The 14,530-nt window shown below is 45.9% G+C and overlaps 1 protein-coding gene across 9 annotated transcripts in view; it reads right to left on the bottom strand.

The window, feature by feature from the left end:
* The window catches only part of ZBTB20 (zinc finger and BTB domain containing 20), a 683,935-nt gene that overhangs the window by 241,703 nt on the left and 427,702 nt on the right, over window positions 1–14,530 (bottom strand). For all 9 annotated transcript variants that reach the window (XR_011358869.1, XM_069945739.1, XM_069945732.1 and 6 more), the window contains one exon: window positions 1,068–1,132. The gene's annotated coding sequence lies outside the window, so the exon portion shown is untranslated. The remainder of the gene's footprint in view (window positions 1–1,067; window positions 1,133–14,530) is intronic.

Genomic DNA, 14,530 nt, shown 5'->3' on the forward strand with positions numbered 1-14,530 from the left:
GCGTTGTCACAGTTCTTGTAGGGTTGTCCTTTGCTCTGTAAGCTGGAGAAGTGACTGCAATGTGGGAGCTAAAAGGTGATGATGTTCCTCGGGGGCACACCCATGGGCACACCCAGTAAAGTGCATGGTCTGATGTTATGTGGGGTGCCCTTGATGGTTCGATGCAAGTGCATGTCAGACACTGCAGAGTCACAGAGCAAGTGCATCAGTTTCTTTACTTAAGAAAAATTCAATCTTCCTAGAAATGGAGATATAAACTTGAATAGAAAGTTTACCCATGTGGTTATGGTAACTTTAAAGAGGTTGTTCTGACAAAACTAACTTTCCCCCTACCCATAGGATAGGGAACAAGTAAGAGATGATGGGGAGTTCGAACCTCCGTACCAGCTCCCTTGTTGTAAATACAGCTGTGGGTACAGTATCTGACCCGCAGCTCTATTCATTCCTATGGAGCTTCCGGAAAGAGCCAAGCGCTGTACTCGGCTCTCTCTGGCGGCTCCATAGAGAATGAATGGAGCTGCCGGAGAGAGTAGAGTACAGCACTCGTCTCTTTCCAGAGGCTTCATAGGAATGAATAGAGCTACGGGACACATGCAGTACCTGCAGCTGTATTGATAATAAATAAGCCGAGGGGGGGGGGGGGGTTGTTACAGAGATCAGCGGGGGTACGGAGGTCGGACCCCCTGCAATTTCTTACTTGTCCCCTATCCTGAGAACAAAAAGATGCACAGTTTAAGCATAAATACCGTATGATATAAAACAATGCAAAGGCACAGGGTCACAGCATAAAACAGAATACATGTGCAAAGGCGTATACGCAGTAGGATACCTAACCTATACATTGTGAAGTAGATACTTCAATAGGTACAACCAGTAAATATCACCTGAACATGAGAATCCTATAACACTCAACAAAAGCATTTGGCGTTGCTGTGATGCAACCTGCACTACACCAAAGTCCACTACCCCTGTGAAGTATATACTTGCAGCAATAATACATAAATGGTTCCAACACCGACTGTGACAGTAATGTACATCATGGTATGCCAACTGGTGGCTGTACTTACCCAATTGGCACCTTAGATGCCCCACATGTAGTGCCTTGTCCTGTAGCCCCAGACCAGGATCCGAGCTGTAACACAAGCAAAATTAATAAATAGAGATAAGATAAAAAGGGCGATAAATATACACAGCAAAATTCTATACAGACAATATATGAGCTACCAAACATGACATCAGTAATAGATGATAACACCTGGGGGGGGGGGGGGTATATTTTATAGTAGGGCACCACATTAATCCTCACATCTTAGTGTTTAACTACTGTTACTTTTATATGACTTTTCTTTTCTATTTGTTGCTGTTTTTTCTGCTTCTTGTGCCGGGTGTTGGGTATTACCAGGGGCCTGAGCTCAGGATATGTGAGGAGACACCACAGATCTGTCCAGTCATTCCTTATTTTCATGCCAGGAATTAAGTGTAAATTAGGGTGGTGCAGGATGCGGCACAAAGAATGTGACTGTCTCACTACTTCAAAGGGGTGTAAAGCAGCCGAGCATGTGGTGAACGCATGGCATGTTCTATCAGGGCTTCCTAGTAAGTGTAATGAGCAGACACTTCACCCCATCCCCGGTCAATGCTCAGACAGACCATACACCAGCTCTTCTGCTGCTTGGTCCTGGCAGGTCAGGATCATGGATGACAATCACCAACATACAAATGCACCTAAGATGATGGGAAAACCTTGAACTTCAAGATACAGAGGGTGTTCACAGTCTGTCCTGGTAGGACCCTTATCAGTCATACAAAGTAGGAGCAAAGAGATCCCCCTGGTTCCTCCAAGCCAACACCGGTCATCCGATTTCTATAGAAGGAACCATTCCTAATAGCTTCTACCATAACCATGGCTATGCCATCTTTTCGAAAGCTACATTTTTGACCAATATCTACTAATGTTCCTGAAGAACTTAAGGGTCTTTTAGGATTCTCTCGACCACCTGCTTAAGAGCTAGATAATCAGCCAGTTTCTATAAAATTGCATTTCAGTTGCACCCTAAAAGACCACAATCTCAACCAACTAGTCTAGGCTGCACACCATGTTCTAAGAGGATATACTCCTAAGCATCTTTTGAGGGTTGCTCTCCAAATCAGGTCGAAAAAGCAAAGTCTGATGGGCTACAATAGCAGTAGTCGGGTGTTGGTGCCATACAGTGCTGGGGTTTTGAATCTGACCATATGCAACATCTGCAAAGAGTTTGCATGTTCTCCCAGTTACTGTGCACTGACTGACTACGATTCCTGGTATCATGGTCCTGGTAACTACTTCCCAACTACATACCGGAGACTACGCCAGGAGTGGCACATAGGATCCTCTGGGGGGGGGGACCTGCTTGTGGGCATTTGCCTACAGCTAACTCAAACCATCCTCCCCATACACATGAACGTTCAACCAATGTCCACGTGTTTCTTATAGGAAGGGGTAAGCCACTGCCAGACTGCTCCGAAGCTGCAAGAACAAAGAGGTCAGGCTGCAAAAATAGACCCTTCGCCACCAAAATCATCTGAAAGGGAAGAGTTGGGAGGCCCCTAAATAACGTATACTGGCAGCAAGTTCATCCAACTTTAGTATTAAGTGTATGGGAACCTTAAGAGCCCTATTACACATGCTGAGCTTATCAATAAATGATTGCCATTCACTACAGAGATTGATGAATTGTATGACCAGCCGATCAGCTGATGAATTAGCATTTCTTAGCCATATTACACATGGTGATACCAGCCTGTTCAGATAACTGCCCTGTGTGATAGGGTCCTCCTTCAGCTAATAATGTAAAAGTATTGGCAATCGGCCAAGGAGTGGGAAAATGCCAGCCATTGGTTGATCTTTTGCTCGGACCTATAAATTGTTTATCAGCCAAACATTTAATTGTGGTGTGTAAAGGCCCAATGAGTGGTGCTCATTTGGCCAAGAATCAGGCACCTTAAACACATTGGGTGAAATCGTCCAAACATCATATGTGCACTGGGGGCTCCTGGCAGATGAAGTCCACTACGCCCTATTCTTTTGTCCTCGGGAAGGTAAGCCACCACCGGAGGAGACTGACAGTAGTTTCTCCTCTGTCCCTATACAGACTACTTTTGCACTCAGGTAAAGTGTCAGGGTGACAGCTATCTTATGGGCATGGGCTGCTTTAAGACTCCTAGATCCATTGGATTTTAACCCAGCTTTTATCCCTTCCTATGAGATCCATCATTCCTCCCCCTGCTCTCCATGGGTTGTCACTGCATATCACAGTCATTATATAATTCTCTTCTAAGTTCTACAAATATAAATGTTGATATTGAATCGAGTGAAGTAGTTTGCTGGAAAAAATGTCATCTTTATATAGAGAAAATCAACAAAAACCACGGAGTGGTGCCTGTCACACGAGCCCGAGATCTGCATAAATGAATGCCATTATCTATACTGGATATACTTTGCATGCCATTTGAATACGGTTATATACCATCGCTGGCGTCTGAGTGAAAAGCGGCGCTAAGAAGGGTAAATATTATTATGGAAATACCACGTAATGCTGCTTGTTGTATCCGCATAAGGGAAAACAGGTTCCATTTCTCTCTGTTTTTATTCCCAGTGAAAGAATAAAATACATATTGAGCGTCGGGTTACCCTTGTGAAGAATTTCCTTTTGCATAATAAAGGAAAAGTCCTCGAAATCTCTGAGCCGGCCGAGGTGCGGGGGCTGGGGAGGATTGGATATCTCTGTGAATGGGAATATACCGTATGTGTATAATGCATTGTTTAAAGACATTTACATTACGCTCGTCTAGGTCAAGTGATGTGAAGTGGCGTCTTTTATGGGATGTGGAGAAATGTATACGGCTGATGGAGGGCCGCGAGTGTTATGGCTCTGTATTAAATGTAATCCTCGCTGCTCTTCTGACTCCACAAGAGAAACATCTGGTCGTTTTCAGATTCCCCTTGGATTCCCGACTTCAAAGAGAGTTATAAAGAATAACAAATACATGTACTGGCATTGAGAGGAAAAAATGGAACAGCAGGAGAGACTGGTAAAAATTGTCCTTATTTGACTGCGAGTGACAAGCGCCGCGGGCTGCGCGGTGAGAAAAGCCGAGAGGTTGAGAGAGACGAGTCCTTATCAATCGGGGCTCCAGGTGTCACAGAAAGAAGGCTCACATTGGGGATTAGAGAACGCCTGTGACTACAGAGAGGTGGAGGCCGCCCCGAGAACACTGCACGTCTATATGGGAGTCTAGAGAGCGCCGCCAAATGGGGCAAAGAAACGCTCCCAAAAGAGAAACTTCCAGCTGAAATAGACTCTAACGTAAGACAAGCATTTAAAGCGTTTTAGAGGGCGATCCCTGCTAAAATACACTGAGATATCCCGAGATGTGTGCAGCAACCACAGGAAGCTCATCATGGAAGCTGCCACCCTATATCTATAGAACATGGCTGACATAATGTAGAACATGTAGAGGAGGGCTCTGGAGGAACACAGCTAAGGTGGGCATAGGCCTTCAATAACTACAGCTATTGCTCCTGTCCTTAATATACATGAATCACGGTCAAACCTTCCTGTGCTTTCTATAGGGAGAGGTATAATGCCACCAGGGCTCTGGTGTCAGCTTATTTCTCTAAGAACAAATGGGCTGGGCAGTGATTTGCCATCACAACTGACCCCTATCTCCACAGACATCATCTGTTGGTGGAGTCTAGGGAGACCCCCCCATAAATATAAAGTGTATGGGGACTTTTAGTCTCTAGAGGCAAGGAGCACTGCAGGGTAACAGACAGAGGAATGGGAGAGAAAAGGAAAACCCATGGTAAGATAGATAAATAGATAGATAGATCATTAGGTTTTTTGCTGACTACCAATGTACACGTTACAGGTGGAGCCCACTTTATTGCAGACACAGTATATTTTACATTACATTCATAACACCTTTACTTTTTCAAAGAGTCTGTGAGGAATGAAATATAAAGTCTAAATGGGAACAGCGCCCCCTGCAGCAATCCCTTAAAAGTACCAATGGTGGCTGTATTATAGGTAACCCAGCTTTCTCAGATACTGAAGCTGTATAATAGAAGGTTGCAGCAGAAGATGGAGACGGAGGGTAAGGATCCTTTTATACGCACTGATAAATTGCGTAATCACCCATTTAGCAAATGACAAGTGATGATTTTTTTTTAAACGTTAGATATTTAGACAAGAAGTTAAAGCGCTATGAAAAGTTGTTAATGCAATCGTAACTGTGTATCTGTATACTGTGATTGATGTTTACACTGAGAGACGGGAGAATGATTACCAATGATTATCAATGATTACCAATGATTTTGAAGTCAGCTCAAAAGATGCGATCGACAAATTTCCGTTTGTAGTTTGATTGTTGCCGTGTTTACACCAGAAGATTATCACTTAAATTTGCACTAAAATTTGCAATTTTTTGCACGATAATCAGCCGGTGTTTTGCTGAGTTTACACAGAGCAATAATTCGCCCAATCGAACGATTACCGATTTTGAAGTAACAATGTGTTTTTTATAACGATCAGCGTTTAAACGGAACGATATATCATTTGGAAAAATCGTTATTTCGAACCTTTTAAGATTGCTTAAGCCTATCTCACACATAGGGTTAATCGGTGAAAGACTGTTTACACAAAGAGATCTGCAAATTTTTAGCGAACGACCAACGACGATTTGAAAACATGTTGAAAGATCAAAATGAACGATTTCTCGCTCGTCACTTGATCGTTCGCTGTGTTAACATGAGTCGGTCATCACGAAAATTCGAACGATAAACGTTCTGTGGAAACGCACCATAAAAGGCCCTTAACTGTGTACAATAATTAGATAATAGATAAAAGATGTTGTTGGTTAATGGCGGCTCAGGATTGTTTGGGATGTTTGGCCATAAAGATCCTCCTCAGCTAGTATTAAGGGAACACTGATACCTCCGCACCCATATACAGTAGCCATGCCTTTGTCTTCATATTCTGACTTGTTATAGGGAGAGGCTGACATGTTAAAGTATCCAAACCTGCAGGTATATACGGGGGGGATGCAGCCTTGAAATGCAACCTATATACAGTAGTGCAGGCCGGGCGTCTCCTGGAAGAGCGATGCTTGTAGGGCCGTCTGTATAGATCACAGCTGCCCTGTGTGAGACTAGATGCCAAAAATGTGTTCTGACAAATGTGACATTGTCACATAGAAGCAACGCAATCTTCTGCACAAGTCAAAACAAGAGAGTGATTGAAATGCGTCTGTGCTGATTCTAAAGAGGTATGAAAGCCACACGTATGCCCCTGATATATGGGGGAGGGGTGCAGCCACAAGCAGCATGCCCACCGCCTGCTTCACCTGGATGGCCCCTGCCCTGGGGAATCTGCTCCCTGCCTGAAATCGTTTTCGCTGGTCCTGACCCGAGGGGCCGTACATTCCAGGAAGAATTATCTTATTACAGGAAAATAATATTACAGCTGATTTTTACTGAACGGTACATAACAAACGATCCGACTCTTCCCCGGATTCCCGCATTCATCTTTCCATTTTATATGTATTTCCGGGAAAGTCGGGTGACAGCAAATACAGCCGCCCTTACAGATCCAGTGGGGGTATTTCTCAGGTCTCATAGATCTACTGAATAGCAATTCTACCTAGTTATCTCTCTCAACATTACTTGAGCCCGAATGTCCAGCATTTGATTCCCCATGGCTGCAGGAGTTGGATGCTGCCCTAGGGGGTCTATAGGCTGTATCCATGTTTCCCTGGCAGCCCTATGGTGGCAACCAACTTCTGTAGCCACGGAATATCAAATGGCCAGCAAGCTGAGATAATGTTGCCAGTATAGATGAGCGAACCTGGAGCATGCTCGAGTCGATCTGAACCCGAACTTTCGGCATTTGATTAGCTGGGGCTGCTGAAGTTGGATAAAGCCCTAAGGCTATGTGGAAAACGTTCAGAAGCCCCAGCTAATCAAATACCGAACGTTCAGGTTCGGATCGACTCGAACTTGAACCCAGTTCGCTCATCTCTAGTTGCCAGCCCAAACAGTTTGACAGATTCGCTCAACACTACCTGTAACATAAACCAATCACATCTCAGTCTAAAAGTAATATATTTGAAATTTTATATATAAATATATATATATAAATATATATATATATATATATATATATATATATATATATATATATGAGATTTGTACTAGAGGGATTTTCACTAAACTATAAAACAATATATTTCTTCAGTGGGGGTGATGTTTTTGTCATGGCTGGCAATGCTGTGCTGTAGTGTAGGCCTCAGATTAGCAGTACAAAGCCGCCTCCTCCTCCCGCCTCCTCTGGGCCCACAGATCCGCTCTCCCAGTCACTTGCGCTGGTGTAAGAATGCTTTAAATAGATGAGAGGAGTTTTCTGAGGTCACGGCACTCCAGCAGTGAGGCAGGAATGCAGCTCTGGATGTTTTCAGCCTTGTATGCAAATACTGTATAAGTTGAGCTACTATGTATAGACGGGAAATAGGAAACATGTGTGCTACTGCAGGGATGAATGAATGAGTAAGGATTACCAGGCCTGGGAAGTACGGCGTATAACATGAAGCGCGGGTAAACTGAGGACGGGGAACACTCGCTCGGCATTACGACGCACTTCCTGCAGAGCTGAGGATTGTATGCCGTGATGTCATCGCCAAATCCCTGCTAAACCTCATTTTATTACCATGTAACTCAGCTCGCAGCCCCTTCCCTGCGCTCAGCACTACTGCGCCTCCGGCTGCACATACACCTGCCTGACTTGACTGAGAAACGACAGCGCAGCTCCGAAGTGTCAATGTCCGTCAGTCATATCTCACAACATACTGATAGCTTAATCTGGAATTTAGTTTATGAGGCAGGCAGGGCCGTTTTAATACATTGGTGGGCCCAGTGCACAGCCCTCAAGAGTGGGCCCCCCCTTACCTTTCTGCACATTGTATAATGTACTGAATTTGCCCCCACACTGTATCAAGAGCCCCAGTACATACAGTAGTTACCTTATAACACTATTTCCACCATACAGTGATTACATACTACATAAAAACTGCACTAAACAAAACAGAAAGATATCACCAATGATACCATTACATAATACCGCCCTAACACTACAACCCTATAACAGAGTGCAGTTACATCCAGTGACTCACAGGGGGCGTCTTCTCCGATCAGAGTCTGTCACCTTTTCTTTTTCTCTCCATCCAGCCTGGGCCACCTTGAAGTCTTCTCCTGGCTGTGAATCTTCTCTCCAGAATCTGCCAGACAAATATTTTAGGCTCCAACACATCCAGTAGTTAGGTCCCTTATACCCCTATACAGTAGTAACACCCCTCTGTACCCCTACATAGTTACACCCCTCTGTGCCTCCATAGTTTTAAGGTGTCCCTGTAGTATATAGACCCTCATGTGCTCCTCTATTTATATACAGTCCTGCTGTGCGCTCCCCCATTAGTATATAGCCCCCCTGTGCACTCTCCCCAGTAGTATATAGCCCCCCTGTGCTCTCCCACAATAGTATATAGCCCCCCTGTGCTCTCCCCCAATAGTATATAGCCCCCCTGTGCTCTCCAATAGTATATAGACCCCTATGCTCTCCCACAATAGTATATAGCCCCCCTGTGCTCTCCCCCAATAGTATATAGCCCCCCTGTGCTCCCCCCAATAGTATATAGCCCCCTGTGCTCTCCCCAATAGTATACAGCCCCCCTGTGCTCTCCATAATATATAGCCCCCCTGTGCTCTCCCCCATAGTATATAGACCCCTGTGCTCCCCAATAGTATATAGCTCCCCTGTGCTCCCCAATAGTATATAGCCCCCTGTGCTCCCCAATAGTATATAGCTCCCCTGTGCTCCCCCATAGTATATAGCCCCCTGTGCTCCCCCATAGTATATAGCCCCCTGTGCTGCCCTATAGTATATAGCCCCCTGTGCTGCCCAGCAGTATATAGCCCCCTGTGCTCCCCAGTAGTATATAGCTCCACTGTGCTCCCCAGTAGTATATAGCTCCCCTGTGCTCCCCCATAGTATATAGCTTCCCTGTGCTCCCCATAGTATATAGACCCCTGTGCTCCCCAGTAGTATATAGCTCCCCTGTGCTCCCCCATAGTATATAGCTCCCCTGTGCTCCCCCATAGTATATAGACCCCTGTGCTCCCCATAGTATATAGACCCCTGTGCTCCCCAGTAGTATATAGTCCCCTGTGCTTCCCCATAGTATATAGCTCCCCTGTGCTCCCCCATAGTATATAGCCCCCTGTGCTCCCCCATAGTATATAGCTCCTCTGTGCTCCCCCATAGTATATAGCCCGTGTGCTCCCCAATAGTATATAGCCCCCTGTGCTCCCCCATAGTATATTGCCCCCCTGTGCTCCCCATAATATATAGCTCCCCTGTGCTCCCCCATAGTATATAGCTCCCCCATAGTACATAGCTCCCCTGTGCTCCCCGATAGTATATAGCTCCCCTGTGCTCCCCATAGTATATCGCTCCCCTGTGCTCCCCCATAGTATATAGCTCCCCTGTGCTCCCCCATAGTATATAGCTCCCCTGTGCTCCCCCATAGTATATAGCTCCCCTGTGCTCCCCCATAGTATATAGCTCCCCTGTGCTCCCCCATAGTATATAGCTCCCCTGTGCTCCCCCATAGTATATAGCTCCCCTGTGCTCCCCAGTATATAGCTCCCCTGTGCTCCCCCATAGTATATAGCCCCCTGTGCTCCCCCATAGTATATAGCTCCCCTGTGCTCCCCCATAGTATATAGCCCCCTGTGCTCCCTCATTGTATATAGCTCCCTGTGCTCCCCAGTAGTATATAGCCCCCTGTGCTCCCCAGTAGTATATAGCCCCCTGTGCTCCCCCATAGTATATAGCCCCCTGTGCTCCCCCATTGTATATAGCCCCCTGTGCTCCCCCATAGTATATAGCCCCCTGTGCTCCCCAGTAGTATATCGCTCCCCTGTGCTCCCCCATAGAATATAGCTCCCCTGTGCTCCCCCATAGTATATAGCTCCCCTGTGCTCCCCAGTAGTATATAGCCCCCTGTGCTCCCCCATAGTGTATATAGCCCCCTGTGCTCCCCCATAGTGTATATAGCCCCCTGTGCTCCCCCATAGTATATAGCCCCCTGTGCTCCCCCATAGTATATAGCCCCCTGTGCTCCCCAATAGTATATAGCTCCCCCTCCCATATAACATTGAAAAAAACAAACACTGTTACTCACCTAGGTCCACGCGTTCCTCTTCTCTTCCCTCTTGTGGCCGCACTTCCTGCGGTCACAAGAGGCTGCACTCCCCTTACCCTCGCGCCGACGCTCCAGTGACGTCGGGCGCTAGAGGGAGAGTGCGGCCACAAGAGTGACTGACAGGGAGGGAGCCAATGGCTCCCTCTCTGTCAGTGTCGCTGCTGCTGCAGCGCTGAAGCGCCGCAGCAGCAGCGGGTGGGGGCAGCGGCGGACGGGGGGCCCTGCAGGGGGCGCCATGGAGGGGTAAGTAGATTACCCATCCATGGTGCTCCCCCCTGACAGGCTGGTGGCCGGAGCCCTGTGCGACCGCAGTGGTCGCACATAGCAACGGCCGGCCTGCTCGGGGGGCCCCTTCAACCAGTGGGCCCGATGCACATGCACCATGTGCCCTCTGGTTAAAGCGACCCTGGAGGCAGGGACTGATGGGAGTGATGGCCAATTCTCTGTACAACGTTGCAGAGTATGTTGGCCCTATATGAAAGAATTATTGATGTGACTAGGAGCAGATTATAGCAAATAATAAAATACTGGGAATCTTAGCAATGCTGAATGATAAGAGCATTGGGCATTCTGCCACTGCAGAGTCGGGGGATGACAACTCCGGGCAGAGGACCACATATGTAAGCATACTGATGGGGCAATTCTCACCTATATACCAATAGCACTACGTGGATAGACGTCCTGTGTCAGCCACTGCCAACATAGGACCTCATCCGCGAACGCTATACATTAAGGTTCAGTGAGTACCCAGCTACAGTGGTCCTTGCCTTACATCATCCTTTTTGTTTTGTGTGTGTCGCGTCATATAAATTTTGCACTGCACATTGATTATCACTTGCATATGAGTACATATCCACCTGTCCAGCCCCTGATGATCTCACCATACTGGTGATTGAAACGCGTAGGGCTAGGTGTTGTGATATGCATATGGGACTCGATTGTCATGGACAGCCAGGTGACAGGGCCAGACAATTTGGCATTCTGGTTGTGACTTTCTTGTCCTGCATTGTGGAAATCGGTTGTTTATAGCCCTACCGATACCTATACCCTTGAGGCGCCTTGCCTGATGGTATCTTTGGGCATTAGGAAACCGTATTTGCCATTCATTATACGACTGTACACAATACTTACTGTACGGACAGAGACTTATGGTGACAATACTTTTGGTCTCGTTCAGTCAGAGTTTCCCACAACTATATCGGTGGGGTTTGTGTGACAGTATATATATATTTATTTATTTTTTTTGGAGATTTTTGTTGTCTTTTGTATATACCTTTGAATTTATTATTTTGGATACCTATTTTATCGATAGAAATAAAAGTTATATTTTAAGCTTATCCTTCTTCAATTGACATACTTATAGCGAAGGTTGCCTTTACATTGTGGTTGTGTACTATAAATACACTACATTCCTGCTGAATGATAAGTTCAGCAGACCGGGAAATATTCTGTTTTAGGCCATGTTCCCACAGAGTGAGACACCGGCCATTCTGTGACTGCAGTACCAGCCGTATGATGTTCACTGCTGCTGAATTCGGACACAGGCGCATCAATGTGTTCCTCCATCAGAATTCCCCGCTGCTTAAAATGGAGCGTGCGGTGTAGATTTGCAGGTGTAGATTTGGATCATGATTTACGCCATCGGCCGAGTGGGGCATACGGCAGGCGTACACCAGGGAGAAGGGGCGAATCTGCACCTTCACCCTGGTGTACACCTCGGGCGGACGTTTCATTAATGTCCCCCTATGTTTATAAACTCCGGCCAAGATTCCCTCAGCTGCAGCACAATGTAAGTTCCGTAGTAATCACGGCTGTTGTTGCCGATTTTCAACAACGGCCGTCATTACTTACGTTGTGTGAACATAGCCTTAAATAGAATAAGTTTTCCAATAAATGTTATGTTTTAATTCCTCTCCATTTTAAGACCTCAGTCTTTCAGAGATAACAATTTCCATTCCAGATCTCTAACCATCACATCTCACAGCTGAGGGTGTGTTACAATGTATGCAGTCTGGATAATGCAAGAGCGACACAATTCTCCCCTGCTCTGTGGTACCATGAAACAGTCGGGGTAGACGGTATAAGACATGAATGGAAGTATGTAATGATTATTACAGAGTTATCCTTATCCTAACAGAGAACATGTACAGCGGCCCTTCTAGTTTTTGCAACAAATGGTGAGACAGAAGTTGGAGAATATGTTGCAATAAGTGGTGTTAAAGCATGATAGGGATTGTAGTAGACACAGTAAACCCTAGGAGTTGTTGCTTTGCAACTACCATAGAGCCAAGGATTGGGGAATACATTAGTGGGGTGCCAGGGCATGATAGGAGTTGTAGTTTAGCCAAAGCCGGAGAATCAACTATACATTACAGTGTGTTCTAATGATTACAGCTTCTCGCCTCACCCCTCCCGATCGCGGATGGTACTGTGCTGAAGAACACATCTCGAGAGCCATCCCTGTTGGACCATACAGCCGCTCTTCTCGTCGAATAAGAGATCATTTCCATCTTGATGATGCAGCTTAAGATAATTATAATGGCAATTCATGTGCATCAGGGTGTCTTTCCATGAGAAATGATAATAAGAATTCATATTTGCACAGCTCCTTATGGGGCGGCAGCATGCCACGATTGCACTGCCAGGAGTTGAGGCGGCTGCCACCTGGGTGGAATCTGAGCGGAGTGTAACCTGTCTCCTAAGTGGTGAGGAGGTAGAAGCCGGAGTACAAATATTGCAGCTTTAATGGCCAATTATACAGAGATGAATAGAGGAGAGTGAAGAGGAATCACTGGGTCATACATCTGTCTTCAGCCTCTGAGGCTGGAGTCATCGGGCGTCAGACCCTATAGTGATCCCCTGTATAATGACCCCACATTGCATTTTACTCCTTGACTGTCAGTCTTCACTGTTAATTCTGGAATTCTGTTCATGAACCAAGTGGCTGGAGGCCATACTGTACCCTACTGGAAAGTTGCAGACTATTTTTTGCTACAAGCAAGAACTCTTTGTTACAGTAACAGACATAATGGTTACAGTATTTAGAGGCACAGAAATTATAAGTGATCATTCCATATTTAAATACGGGAGGCTGAAAAAGTTGGATGTAGCCCTAGGGACTGCAGGAAATCATGGATACAGCGCACTGGTGCGCACAGGAGTTATATAGAGGCATTACACCTCTACATAAATCTCAGTAGTGTCGGCGCTGCGGGGACATTTTTAAGTCCGGCACAGAAAACGGCGGACCTAATAAATGTCTCCCTATGTGTATACACTCCGGCTAGCCACCACGCATAAAAACTGACATGTGTGCTCCGGCTGCACGCTCAATTGTGTGCAGTGGGGAATTCGGATGCGCCCGCATCCGAATTCCCCACTGCACCCAATGGAAGAAGTGAAGATCATCCGGCCGGTACTGCAATACTGTCCGGTATGATCTTCAGTGACAACGGCCGTTCTGTTATCCGGCCAGGTCACAGAACGGCCGGTGTTATACTAAATGTGAACATGGCCTATAGCTTTTCCAATTTAGTGATCCGGCCTATAGTCTGTTTTCCCAGACTCCCTTGGGCTGCATCCAACTTCTTCAGTCACGGTAATCAAATACTGAACAATCAGACTTGAGCATGCTCCAATTGCACTCATCTCTAATTACAGTCCCTAGAAGAGGAACACTGCTTTTTAGTTTCTCTGACGCTTCTTGAGAACAGTCTCTTAAATGCTAGTTTTTCTCACACTTGTTGGGCACAGTCTCTTAAATGTTGTAGTCTCTAGTAGAGGCACACAGCTTGTTAGTTTCTCTCACAGTTGGCTGCTATAGTCTCTTAAGTAGCTGAAGAACACTTTACAGTCTCCTGTAAGGGTCCATTTACACAGAAACATTATCTGCCAAAGATTTTAAGCCAAAGCCAGGAATGGATATGAGAAGAGGAGAAATCTCAGGCTTTCCTTTATGACCTGTTCTGTTTGTAGTCTGTTCTTGGCTTCAAATGTTTGGCAGATAATCTTTCTGTGTAAATGGACCCTTAAAGTCTAGTGGTCAAGTGCAGGCGATTGCCCAAACTTTGAAAGAATAAAAACTCTCAGGCTGCAAAGATCCATGATGCCCGATCTTTCTCTCCACCGACATCACTTAATGGTGGAGCATTGGCCGGTCTCTTATATCCCTTATATTGCCAGTGGCGGGTTTGGCTGACTTTAATATAAAGTATATGGGCATCCTAAGAGATAA

Source organism: Dendropsophus ebraccatus, chromosome 11 (genome assembly GCF_027789765.1).
Source record: "Dendropsophus ebraccatus isolate aDenEbr1 chromosome 11, aDenEbr1.pat, whole genome shotgun sequence".
Lineage (NCBI taxonomy): Eukaryota > Metazoa > Chordata > Amphibia > Anura > Hylidae > Dendropsophus > Dendropsophus ebraccatus.